Raw genomic sequence first — 10,923 nt, forward strand, 5'->3', positions numbered from 1 at the left:
AAAGTTCAAAGCCAGCCTCACTGAGGTGCTAAGCCACTCAGTGAGACCCTGTCTCCAATAAAATACAAAAATTGGGCTGAGGGTTGGGGATGTGGCTCAAGTGGTAGCGCTCTCGCCTGGCATGCGTGCGGCCCGGGTTTGATCCTAAGCACCACACACAAACAAAGATCCTCAGCACCACATAACAAAACAAAGATGTTGTATCCGCCGATAACTAAAAAATAAATATTAAAATTCTCTCTCTCTCTCCTCTCTCACTCTTTAAAAAAAAAAAAAAATTGGGCTGAGGATGTGGCTCAGTGGTTGAGTGTCCCTGAGTTCAATCCCTAGTACCCAATAAAATAAATAAAATAAAAATTTTAAGAAAGGGCTGGAGATGTGGCTCACTAGTTAATCACCTCTGGGTTTAATTCCATATAGCAAAAAAAAAAAAAAAAAAACTTTACACTTGAATCTGCTGTCACTGGCTATGTGCCTTTCAGCAGACCCCTTAATTAAGTCCATATTTCTTCATCTGAAATTAGGTTGTTGTGAGGTCTCAGTGGGCTCCTACAGGGGAAAACCCACTTGTGCTATCAGAGGTTGAGAGATGGGGAAGGTGGGAGGTAGGTTAGGAAAATGAACTTCGGAAGTAGACACACCTCCTGGGCTGTTTTCAGTTCAGAAAATTACTAGGGGCTGGAGATGTGGCTTAAAGCTTGCCTAGCAGGTGTGCGGCCCTAGGTTCAATCCCCAGGAAAGGAAAAAGGTGAAGGATTATAAAGTAAAGACCAAGTACTTTAAAGACCAGAAGAAGTATCTCTGTGTCATAATTGAATCAATTCCCTGATGCCTCTGATTTCTCAAATCTTTCCCAATTGATTGGCCACAATGTGAGAAATTCCACATGCCTATAATCCAGGCAGGAGAGTCACAAATTAGAGGTGATTTAGCAAGATGTTGTCTAAAAATAAAGAATAAAAAGAGATGAGGATGTAGGTCAGTGGTAAAGCTTTCCTGGGTTCAATCCCCAGTACCAAAAAGAAAACTAAAGATCCAAAGGCATTCCAATTTCATTTTCCAGAAAGTCAACAATACCTTTCTAAGAATGCTTTCTTATTATGAAAAACAATCCATTCCAATCTCTAGAAACTATTTGTTTCTGAGGGGTAGTGCCAGATACTGAACCCAAGAGCACATAACAATGGAGCCACATCCTTAGCCCTTTTTATACTTTATTTTGAGACAGGGTTTCGCTCAATTGCTGATGTCCTCACTAAGTTGCTGAGGCTGATTTTAAACTTGCAATCCTCCTGCCTCAGCCTCCCAAACTGCTAGGATTACAGTGTGCCACCATGCCTGGACAATTTTTAGAAACTTATATCACTGGAAATATGCTTCATCTCCTGTATTAAGATTGCAATGCTGGGCTGGGCTTGTGGTTCAGTGGGAGAGCGGTTGCCTAGCATGCATGAGGCACTGGGTTGGATCCCCAGAAAGAGAGGAAGAGAGAAAGAAAGGAAGAAAGGTATTGTGTTCATCTACAAGTAAAATAAAATTTTTTTAATTGCAATACTAAAAAATTATTATAAGCATATAATCTAGGTATTGTATTCAGCCATGAAAATTCAAATTTATGTATGTAATCTGGTGTCCTGGGATCTGTTTGTGAAAGCAGTTTATAAGCTGTTTATCTGTCTCCTCTATCTTCTATTCAAGAGTCTTAGAAATTCAGACTTATAATTAAGAGAATGTTTACTAATCAAACCTTACCTCTTAAAAAAAAAAAGTCTGCCAAGGAAATAGAAAAGGTAAGAGCAACATGGATTGGAAGATGTGGACTCTTTAAAATGAGGGTTCCTTAATTTTAGCACCACTATGAAATGCAACATTCTTTTGTGATAAACTAAGTTGTCTGAGGGGCTGAACTCTTTAGGGTAGGACAGCAAACCTTCCTTGAAATTTTCAGAGGGGAAAAAAAAAGACAATGTTCTCCATTCTATAAAATACGTTCATAATTAAATATGGAATTATCCCCACAGAGTCCCCGAAGTTAAATTTCACTTTTAATTTACAAACATTATTAAATGTATCACTTTTAGTGATTTATTTATTATATAGTGTTTAACCCATACAAACAGGTAAATTAGCTCGGGAGTGTAGCTCAATGGTTGAGCACTTGCCTAGCATGCTGAAGGCCCTGCGTTAAATACCCAACACACACACACACAAAAGTAAAAATACAAGTGTATTTCCAGACCCCACCACCCTGATGAACTAAAACATCTCTTTATTTATTTTTATGTGGTGCTGAGAATCGAATCCATGCCTTACACATGCTAGGCAAATGCTGTACCACTGAGCCACAACCCCAGATCACCCTGAACTACACTCCCAAGCTAATGACTATTTCTAATAGTCATATCATTTTTTCTCTACTCTTTCATAACTCCACTTTCATTTTTTACTTATTTAAGACTGACTTCCTAAACCCTATCAGTTGTTTGGTATCAGGGATTAAAGTCAGGGGCACTTGCCCACAGAGTCACATCCCCAGCCCTGTTTTGTGTTTTATTTAGAGATAGGGTCTCATTGAGTTGCTTAGTGCCTTGCTTTTGCTGAGGCTGGCTTTGAACTTTCATTCTGCCTCAGCCTCCTGAGCCACTGGGATTCAGGGCGTGCACCACCACTCCTGGCTTCATTTTTTAATTTCTAATGAAAACTGGTGTTTCAGTATTTCTCAAAAGCAGTTTTATTCTAACCTAGAAGATTTTCAAGAGTCTCAGTGCTATGGGGATAGCTTCATGAAAATATAACCTGAGCAGAAAATATGACTGGTGACCCTGTTGTTAAATGCACATACTGGACCCAATGTGGGGAACTATATGCAATTAATAGACACCATTCTGTGAGTTCCTATTGTCCTGGAAGGGAAAAAACAAAACAAAAACCTATTCTTGCCAGGTGTGGTGGCTCAGGCCTGTAATCCCAGCAGCTAGAGAAGCTGAGGCAAGGGAATTGCTGGGAGCCATTAGCCAAGTAGGTATGACAATTTCCTTGCCAGCAGTGACATTGAATGTAGGTGACCTTGCTCAAGGACCAAGGCGGATTAGGGCGTTCCCGGTTTAGGTTCCAGGTTTAAGGTTTAAGATTATTCCTGCTGGGAATAGGGCATATCCTGCTGCCTAAGTTCCCCTTGAGTTCTCACGGGATTCAGACAGTATATTTTGGGAGACAGAAGCCCAGTGGAGGTGAATTTGGGCAGAGAACGTGGATTTGGGCAGAGAACGTGGATTTCCCCAGAACGTGATTGTAGACGGCTGGTGTGAGTTCGGGAATAAAGAGTTGCTGTTTGAATCTACAAGCTGTGTGGTGGCTCGTGATTTTGTGCCCAGCCAGACTGCGGCAGGGAATAGCTAGTTCAAAGTCAGTCTCAACAGCTTAAGCCTAAGCAATTTTGTGAGAACCTGTCTTAAAATAAAAAAATAAGATCCTAATTAGAATGAGTTATACTCCATATATGTATGATGTCAAAATACACTCTACTGTCATGTATATCTTAAAACAACAAATTTTAAAATCTAATCAATAAATAAATAATAAAAAGAGACCCGGTGCAGTGGCAAAGGCCTGTAATTCCAATGGCTTGGGAGGCTGAGTGAGACAGGAGGATAGTGAGTTCAAAGCCAGCCTCAGCAACAGAGAGGCACTAAGCAATTCAGTGAGACCCTGTCTCTAAATAAAATAAAAAAATAGGGCTGGAATGTGGCTCAGTAGTGAAGTGCCCCTGGATTCCATTCCTGGTACCAAAAATAAATAAAAAGTAAAGAGTTTGAGATGTGGCTCAGTGGTTGATCCACCTGGGTCCTTAAAAATCTAATCAATAGGGGCTGGAGTTGTAGCTCTTTGGAAGAGAGCTTGCCTAGCATGTGTAAAACACTGGGTTCAATTCTCAGCACCACATACAAATAAATAAAAATAAAGATCCATCAACAACTTAAAAAAAATCTAATCAATAAATAAATAATAAAAAGAGACCTGGCACAGTGGCAAAGGCCTGTAATTCTAATGGCTGAATGCAACAGGAGGATCCTGAGTGAGTTCAAAGCCAGCCTCAGCAAAATTGAAGCAATAAGCAAGTCAGTGAGACCCTGTCTCTAAATAAAACACAAAAGAGGGCTGGGGATGTGGCTCAGTGGTCAAGTGCCCTGGAGTTCAATCCCTGATACCAAAAATAAATTTAAAATAATAAGAAAAGAAATAAGTGGCCAATTCATACTTTGAGACATAAAAAGACAATATTAGCCAAAAATAGAGAATAAAAGATTAAGGACAGAGTGGAGGAGCTTCAGTGCTCCAATGGATTAGCTGGAAGTACTTATAAGGCAGAGTAGAGAACTATGACAGCAGGCCCTGGGTAATCATGATAACCATGGCTTGTATAAGAGTCTGCTATAGGGCTGGGATTGTGGCTTAGAGCACTCGCATAGCACAGGCGCCACTCAGGTTCGATTCTCCGCACCACATAAAAATAAAGGCATTGTGTTGTGTCCATCTACAAAAAAGAAAAATTCTCTCTCTTAAAAAACGTCTGCTATATATATTTTGTACTAGGGATTAAGCCCAGGAGTGTTTTTACCACTCAGCTACCATGCCCAGTCCTTTTTTCCTTTGGTACTGGAGATAGTGAACTCAGGGGTACCAGATCATTGAGCCACATCCCCAGCCGTATTTTTTTTTTTTTTTTTGTATTTTATTTAGAGACAGGGTCTCACCAAGTTGCTTAGCACCTCACCATTGTTGAGGCTGACTTTGAACTTAAGAGCCTCCTGGGCTGGGGATGTGGCTCAAGCGGTAGAGTGCTCGCCTGGCATGCATGCGACCCGGGTTCCAGCCTCAGCACCACATACAAAGATGTTATGTCCGCCGAAAAACTAAAAAAAAAAAAAATATATTAAAATTCTCTCTCTTAAAAAAAAAAAAAATCCTCCTGTTTCAGTCTCCCTAGCCCCTGAGATTAGGGCAGTGTGCCACAGTGCCAAACCCATTTTATTTTTTATTTTGAGACAGTCTCGCTAAGTTGCTGAGAGAGGCCTCAAATTTGTGTTCCTCCTGCCTCAGCCTCCTGAGTCACTGGAATTGGAGGGTTGTGCAACTGTGCCCAGTTAATTATTTGCACATAATTAATTTAAACTTAACTAACCAAACTAGTCAACGAATAGAATTAGAATTTTCCCCTCAATATTATTTTAACTTATTAAGTGATGAAAGTCTTTCTGTAGCCATTCTGCAGCTACATTCTTTTTGCTTGAAGCAAAAATAATTCACAATAAATTTGTTAATTTAAATATCAAAAAGTCTGTCCCTAAAAGGAACCTTTTCTTACAATTATTAAAATAATCACCTTGCCTATAAAATGAAAGACTGCCTTCCGAAGCCCTATGGGTTGTCTACAAATTGCAATACTGACAGCATCATGACAGAAAATCTTCTTCTACCCACATCCCTCCCCTTTCTGGATCTCCAGAAGTCTCCTGGGCAGGAAGTGGCCGAACTGATGTAACCACCCAGCCCGCATGTCAATTTAAAATTACACTGCAATCCTTCCCACTACCAGCTGTAGCCAAAAAAGTGGTATTTGCATACAGAGCCAGTTGCAAAAAAAAAAAAAGAGTGCCGATTTCAGTCTTTCCATTCAGCTGAATAGACTTCAAGTCTCTTGCACTTGACCGAGAAAAACAAGACTTCAAACTTTTCTTTTTAAAAGCACCACCTGGCTCAGTTTCCTCCAGAAACTAAGTTCTACACAGAAAGGAAGAGGAGGCCAGGGACTGCTTGCTGTTCCTAGATAGTTTTCTACCACAGGAAGTGTGAGAGAGCCCCACACAGGGAAAGGCTGTTCAGGGAGAGTCACTAGCGTGCCAGCAGATTTATTCAAAAGCTCCTTCCATATGTAAAACACCCCTGCTGTCCTGCTGAGAGAGAGGGGGAGGACCCAAAAAGGGCCAAGGAAAGGAAAGGGAAAGGTTAAAATGGAGGTAAAATGGCCCTTCCAAAGACAGGAAAGACATAAAGCACATAAAGAAGAGTAAAGAGTGTAAGAAGGAGTAAAATGTCTAAAAAGAAAGGAAAAGAAATGTCAAATGACTGAGTACTGAGGAAGGGAAAGAAATTTATGGTAATAAGCTAGAAAATATACATACATATATATAAAATAACTAGATCAAAAGGCCTAAGACTAAAGGTAGGGCAAAGGTGGGGAAAGAAATTAAATATGCAGGGAAGGAAAGGTACAGATGTACTGAAGAAGGCAGGGGAGAGATGGGACAGACCAGATAAAGAAGGCTGGAGAGGGAGAGAGAAACAAAGGGCAAGGAGAGTGGAAATCCAAACTCAGACTCATCCCTTCCGGAAGACCAGCACTGAGAGAAATAGTTAACTCATTAAAATGTTAAGTAGAGTTGCAAGAGAGGGCCGCCAACCATTGCAAAGAAAAACGGACACTGTATCCCGTGTTCCATATCATCTTGATTCTTAATTTAATTTAAACCATAATTTAGTTAAGACTTAGAGGTTGACAATCTAATTAGCATCCCTAAATTGGGGAAAGCAGGGACTTTGGTTTTACCCCGTGCAACCAATACCTGTAAAATCAGGAAACGCACCAAAGAAACCAAACCAAACAAACCAACCAACAAACAAAAACCCACCATAAAACAAAAAACAAAATAATCAATGTAATTCCAGTCTTTTGGGTTTTGGAAATAATAATCTCCAAGCATCGCCTTTTACCCATTTCTCATCTACGTATACCGCCCCATCCCGGTTTAAATGCTGTCATAAATTCATAATTTGCTCCAAATAACCCTTGCTCTAGCTTGTCATATGATTTTAGTATCCTGAGGCCTAATGAAACCAATGCCTTTATTTTACGTCTAGATTGGGGGGCTTGAGAGAAGGACCTGAGATTGCTGCTCTCTAGCGCCTCCCTTCAACCCATCCCAGGTGGAGCACGCAGCTCACAGCAGACCCAAGGCTCTGGATGCATGTTTCCTTGCTGGAAGGTCTTTCGGCACGTTCCAAACATTTCTTCCTTAACCGATCATTATTACTATGAGACAGTATAGAGTGGAACCTGGGAGGAAGGCAACTAAGTGACCTGTGCATGCTGGTTGGTTAATTTGGGAGGACGAAGGGCGGGGGGCTGGTAGAATCCCACTTCGAGCAGATCTACGACACACGATATTTACTGGTTCAGAAATGCCCAACGTGTGTTCCCGTTTCACGCGGAAAGATTACTGGCGCCGGCCAGTTATTTTCTGATCACTTCTTGTACAGACAAATGAATTGTGGTTCTAGAGGATGAAATCAAGCAGGGGTGTGGAAGACAGGGAAGAAGTGAGAGGAAAGGAGAGATAAAGAAAAAGAGAGTTTTAAAATAAAATTTCCCTGTCTTGGCACGAGAATTGACGGCAGCCTCTGCGGCCCCTTGCCCTGGGGCTGGGACAGGGCCCGCTCACGTGCTGCACGGCCGGTCCCAGGCACCCAGCTCCGCGCACCTCCCACCCTCGGGGCCCGCTCCGGGATCCCGCCTGAGTAGGACTAATGGGAAATCATTGCCAGTGCGATTGGCGACCGGGAGAAGCTCTTAAAAAGAGTTTTTCGAAAGTCTTTTGACAATATGCATCTTCTTTCCCCAATACCCTTCTTCCCTGGTCCATACAGCTCCAGGTCAACCCCTAACAAGACTCCCCATTGCCTCCATTCCAAAAAGCTCACCCCTGAAGTCCCCTCCCTGAAACACTCAGAAGGCAGATGCCTTAATGTTTTCCTTAGCAATCTGTCCGCTAAAGAAATATGGGGAGGAAAATTATCGTTACTGGGACGCTCGAGCACCGGACAGCCCAGATCTCCACTCTCAACTTGCGCTAACTCTTGTCTCTCCTCCCCCTCCAGAGGCTCCCGGACCTCTGACCTGCCCAAGAAGCTAGCTCTGCCGTCTCCAGCACGTTCAGGGATCTCCCCGAGGCTACACTTGCCCTCCCCCCGCTACCCGATTTCCAGTAGACCCCAGGGTCGGGGCCTCATTTGGCCCTGCTGCCCCCACCCCGCGCGCGGCCGGGCCTCCCGGCCGGGAGGCAAGGTTCTCCGCCGGGGGCATTGTTTACCACCCTCAACAAAAGCGCCCCGAGCTCCCGAAGTGGGGGGTCGTGCCGGGGAGGGGGCCCACCTCGGAGGCTACCCGGGAGTAGCGGATGCCAAGCCCCGACCATGTCCAGTCCAAGCAGAAAGCAGCCCCCAGCACCCTTCTGAGGCCTCTGAGTAGGAGTCCCCACTCCCCGCACTCTTGCCCTGTGCCCTGGCCCCAGCTCACCACTGCCTGGCTCCAGATACCAAGGCAGCGCATGTCGCGGGTCTCCAAGCCAGCACCAGCCCTCGGGCAAACTTACAAATTTCAGCTGGTACCCACAAACTTTGGAGTTTAGGGCCACTTAGGGCGCGAGGAGTGCGGGATGGCCCCTGGTGAACGCTTACCTTCCATCACGGTCAGGGCCCGAGCACCCGGGGTGGGCAACTGCTTCCGAAAGATCCCCAGAGGAGAGGCAGGTAAAGTTGCATGACTGGGGCGGGGCAGAAGGTGTCCCGGGGGGCANGAGCGAACTGCGCGGCCACTCCCCGCCAGGTCAGCCCCCCGGAGCAGCAGAGTCTCCCCAGGACAGACCTCAGGGAGTGAAGCTGGGGCTCTGCCTTCGCTGGACCCTGCACCACTGAGCGAGAGGCAAAACGCGAGCTGGATTTCCCCAAATCGGAGTTGGACTCCCCTCTCGACCCCTCCTCCTCCCCTTCGCCTTCCTTCTCTTTCCCAATATACTTTATTATTATTATTATTATTATTATTATTATTATTATTATTATTGTCAGAGGAGAGCGCTGAAGACGTAGTAGAGAAATGTTAAAATTTTCTTATCATTATCTTTATTCTGAGGGGCACTCCGGCTAAGATAAAAAAGTTTTGAGAAGATTACAAGTGAATACTCATAGGAGGTGCCAGGTCAGAAATGACAACGTTGAGCAATATCTGGGTCGGGAGCAATGGAAAACCTCCTCAACACCAAAGAGAAACCAGATGAGTGTTGTATTCCTTGACTCAGTGCTTGATGTCTGCAAAGGTCACCATAATATTTTTGTTAGTTATTTGGCCTTGGACCTTGCCAATGGTCTTATTCACTTTGTAGATGAAGAAATGAAGCCACAGGAGAAGTTAAGTTTTTATTGTTAGAATGGATTACCAGTACAGTACTGCCTCAAAACCAAGACTAACTAAAGCATCTGAATTTCTCCCTAAATGTTTGATGACTGTAGCTTTTTTTTTTAATCACTGAATACAATATGTACCAGATTTTTTTTTTTTTAAATTTTCGGCGGACACAACATCTTTATTTGTACGTGGTGCTGAGGATCGAACCCAGGGCCGTGCACATGCCAGGCGAGCACGCTACTGCTTGAGCCACATCCCCAGCCCAAGATGACTGTAGCTTCTTCAGCAGTCATTACACAAGCAAGGGAATCCAAGACTTTAATGGTGTCACCATTACTGAAGTAAGGAAAATTCTGTTCATGAACTAACACCCCTTACAGTAAAATTTCAACTGAAGAAAAAAGATTAATTCTTTCCTTGCTTTTCACACCATTCCACCTCCATTCTGCACTAGATTCTTTTTTTTTTAGTTTTAGGTGGACACAATATCCTTATTTTATATTTACGTGGTAATGAGGATTGAACCCAGTGCCTCCTGCATGCTAGGCTGAGCACTCTACCACTGAGCCACAACCCCAGCCCTCTGTTCTTATTAATATGCAACATTAAATTGTAACTAGCTTGCTCTTTTAGGATTCCATAATTTGCCCTGTGTAGTGTTGCATTTCTATAATCCCAGCCTCTTTCATGAGGTTAAGGCTGGAGGATCACAAATTCAAGAAAAACCCCAGCAAAAGATACCCCATGTCAAAATTAAAAAAAAAAAAAAAGCTTAATAATTCATTCTCCCAAGTCGTGATACCGAGATAAACAGAAGGGGATTGGGAGATTTTGACTCAAAACTTCATCTTATTAAAAACAGAAGGAAAAATATGGTCATGAAATAGCAATGCCTTGACTTTTGTCAATTAACTAAATTGACTTTTTTATTTTTCATTTTTATTTTGAAACAAGGTCTTTCTAAAAAGTCTTGGCTGATCCTCCTGCCTCAGCCTCCCCAATGTTCTGGGCTTACGGGTATGTGCCACCCATCACCCTCAGCTCTAATTGATTATTTTCCTAAGCATGGCGACACACACACTTGAAATCCTCTTGCCTCGGCCTGTGTTCTAACAAACACAGGCCGAGGCAAGAGGATTTCAAGTTGCAGGACAACCTCAGCCTCCTAGCAACTTAAGGAGATATCTTAAGGAGATACTGTCTCAAAATAAAGAACCTGGAGGGGCTGGAGTTGTGGCTCAGTGGTAGAGTGAGTGCTTGCCTAGTATGTGAAGGTTCCATACTCAGCACCACATAAAAATAAAAAAATAAATAAGGTATTGTGTCCATCTACAACAATAACAACAAAAATTTAAAAAGAATAAACCTACCAGCAGCATGGAGGCCGAGACTGGGGGACCCAAAGATCAAAGCCAGGCTTGGCAAAGGCGAGTCACTAAATAAAATACAAAACAGGGCTGGGGATGAGGCTAGGTGGTGGTTGAGTGCTTTTCTGAGTTCAATCCCCAGTACCGCTCAAAAAAATAAACAAAAAGAATAAATTTAGTCCGGGCTGGGGATATAGCTCAGTTGGTAGAGTTCTGTCTTACATGTACAAGGCCCTGGGTTCAATGCCCAGCACCTCAAAAAAAAAGTTTTTTTAAATAAATAATCTTGGCATAGTGGCATAAGCCAAACAATGCCAG

General features: G+C 43.2%; 1 protein-coding gene across 9 annotated transcripts in view; it reads right to left on the reverse strand.

Moving 5' to 3' along the window:
* Tet1 (tet methylcytosine dioxygenase 1) overlaps nt 1–8,659 on the reverse strand; it is a 130,272-nt gene extending 121,613 nt beyond the window's left edge. For 7 of the 9 annotated variants that reach the window (XM_048809870.1, XM_015500563.2, XM_048809857.1 and 4 more), the window contains exon 1: nt 8,515–8,659. The gene's annotated coding sequence lies outside the window, so the exon portion shown is untranslated. The remainder of the gene's footprint in view (nt 1–8,514) is intronic. The other 2 variants (XM_048809845.1, XM_048809843.1) reach the window with 1 other exon arrangement.
* Nucleotides 8,660–10,923: the final 2,264 nt, after the last annotated feature.

This window comes from Marmota marmota, unplaced genomic scaffold (genome assembly GCF_001458135.2).
Source record: "Marmota marmota marmota unplaced genomic scaffold, marMar, whole genome shotgun sequence".
NCBI lineage: Eukaryota > Metazoa > Chordata > Mammalia > Rodentia > Sciuridae > Marmota > Marmota marmota.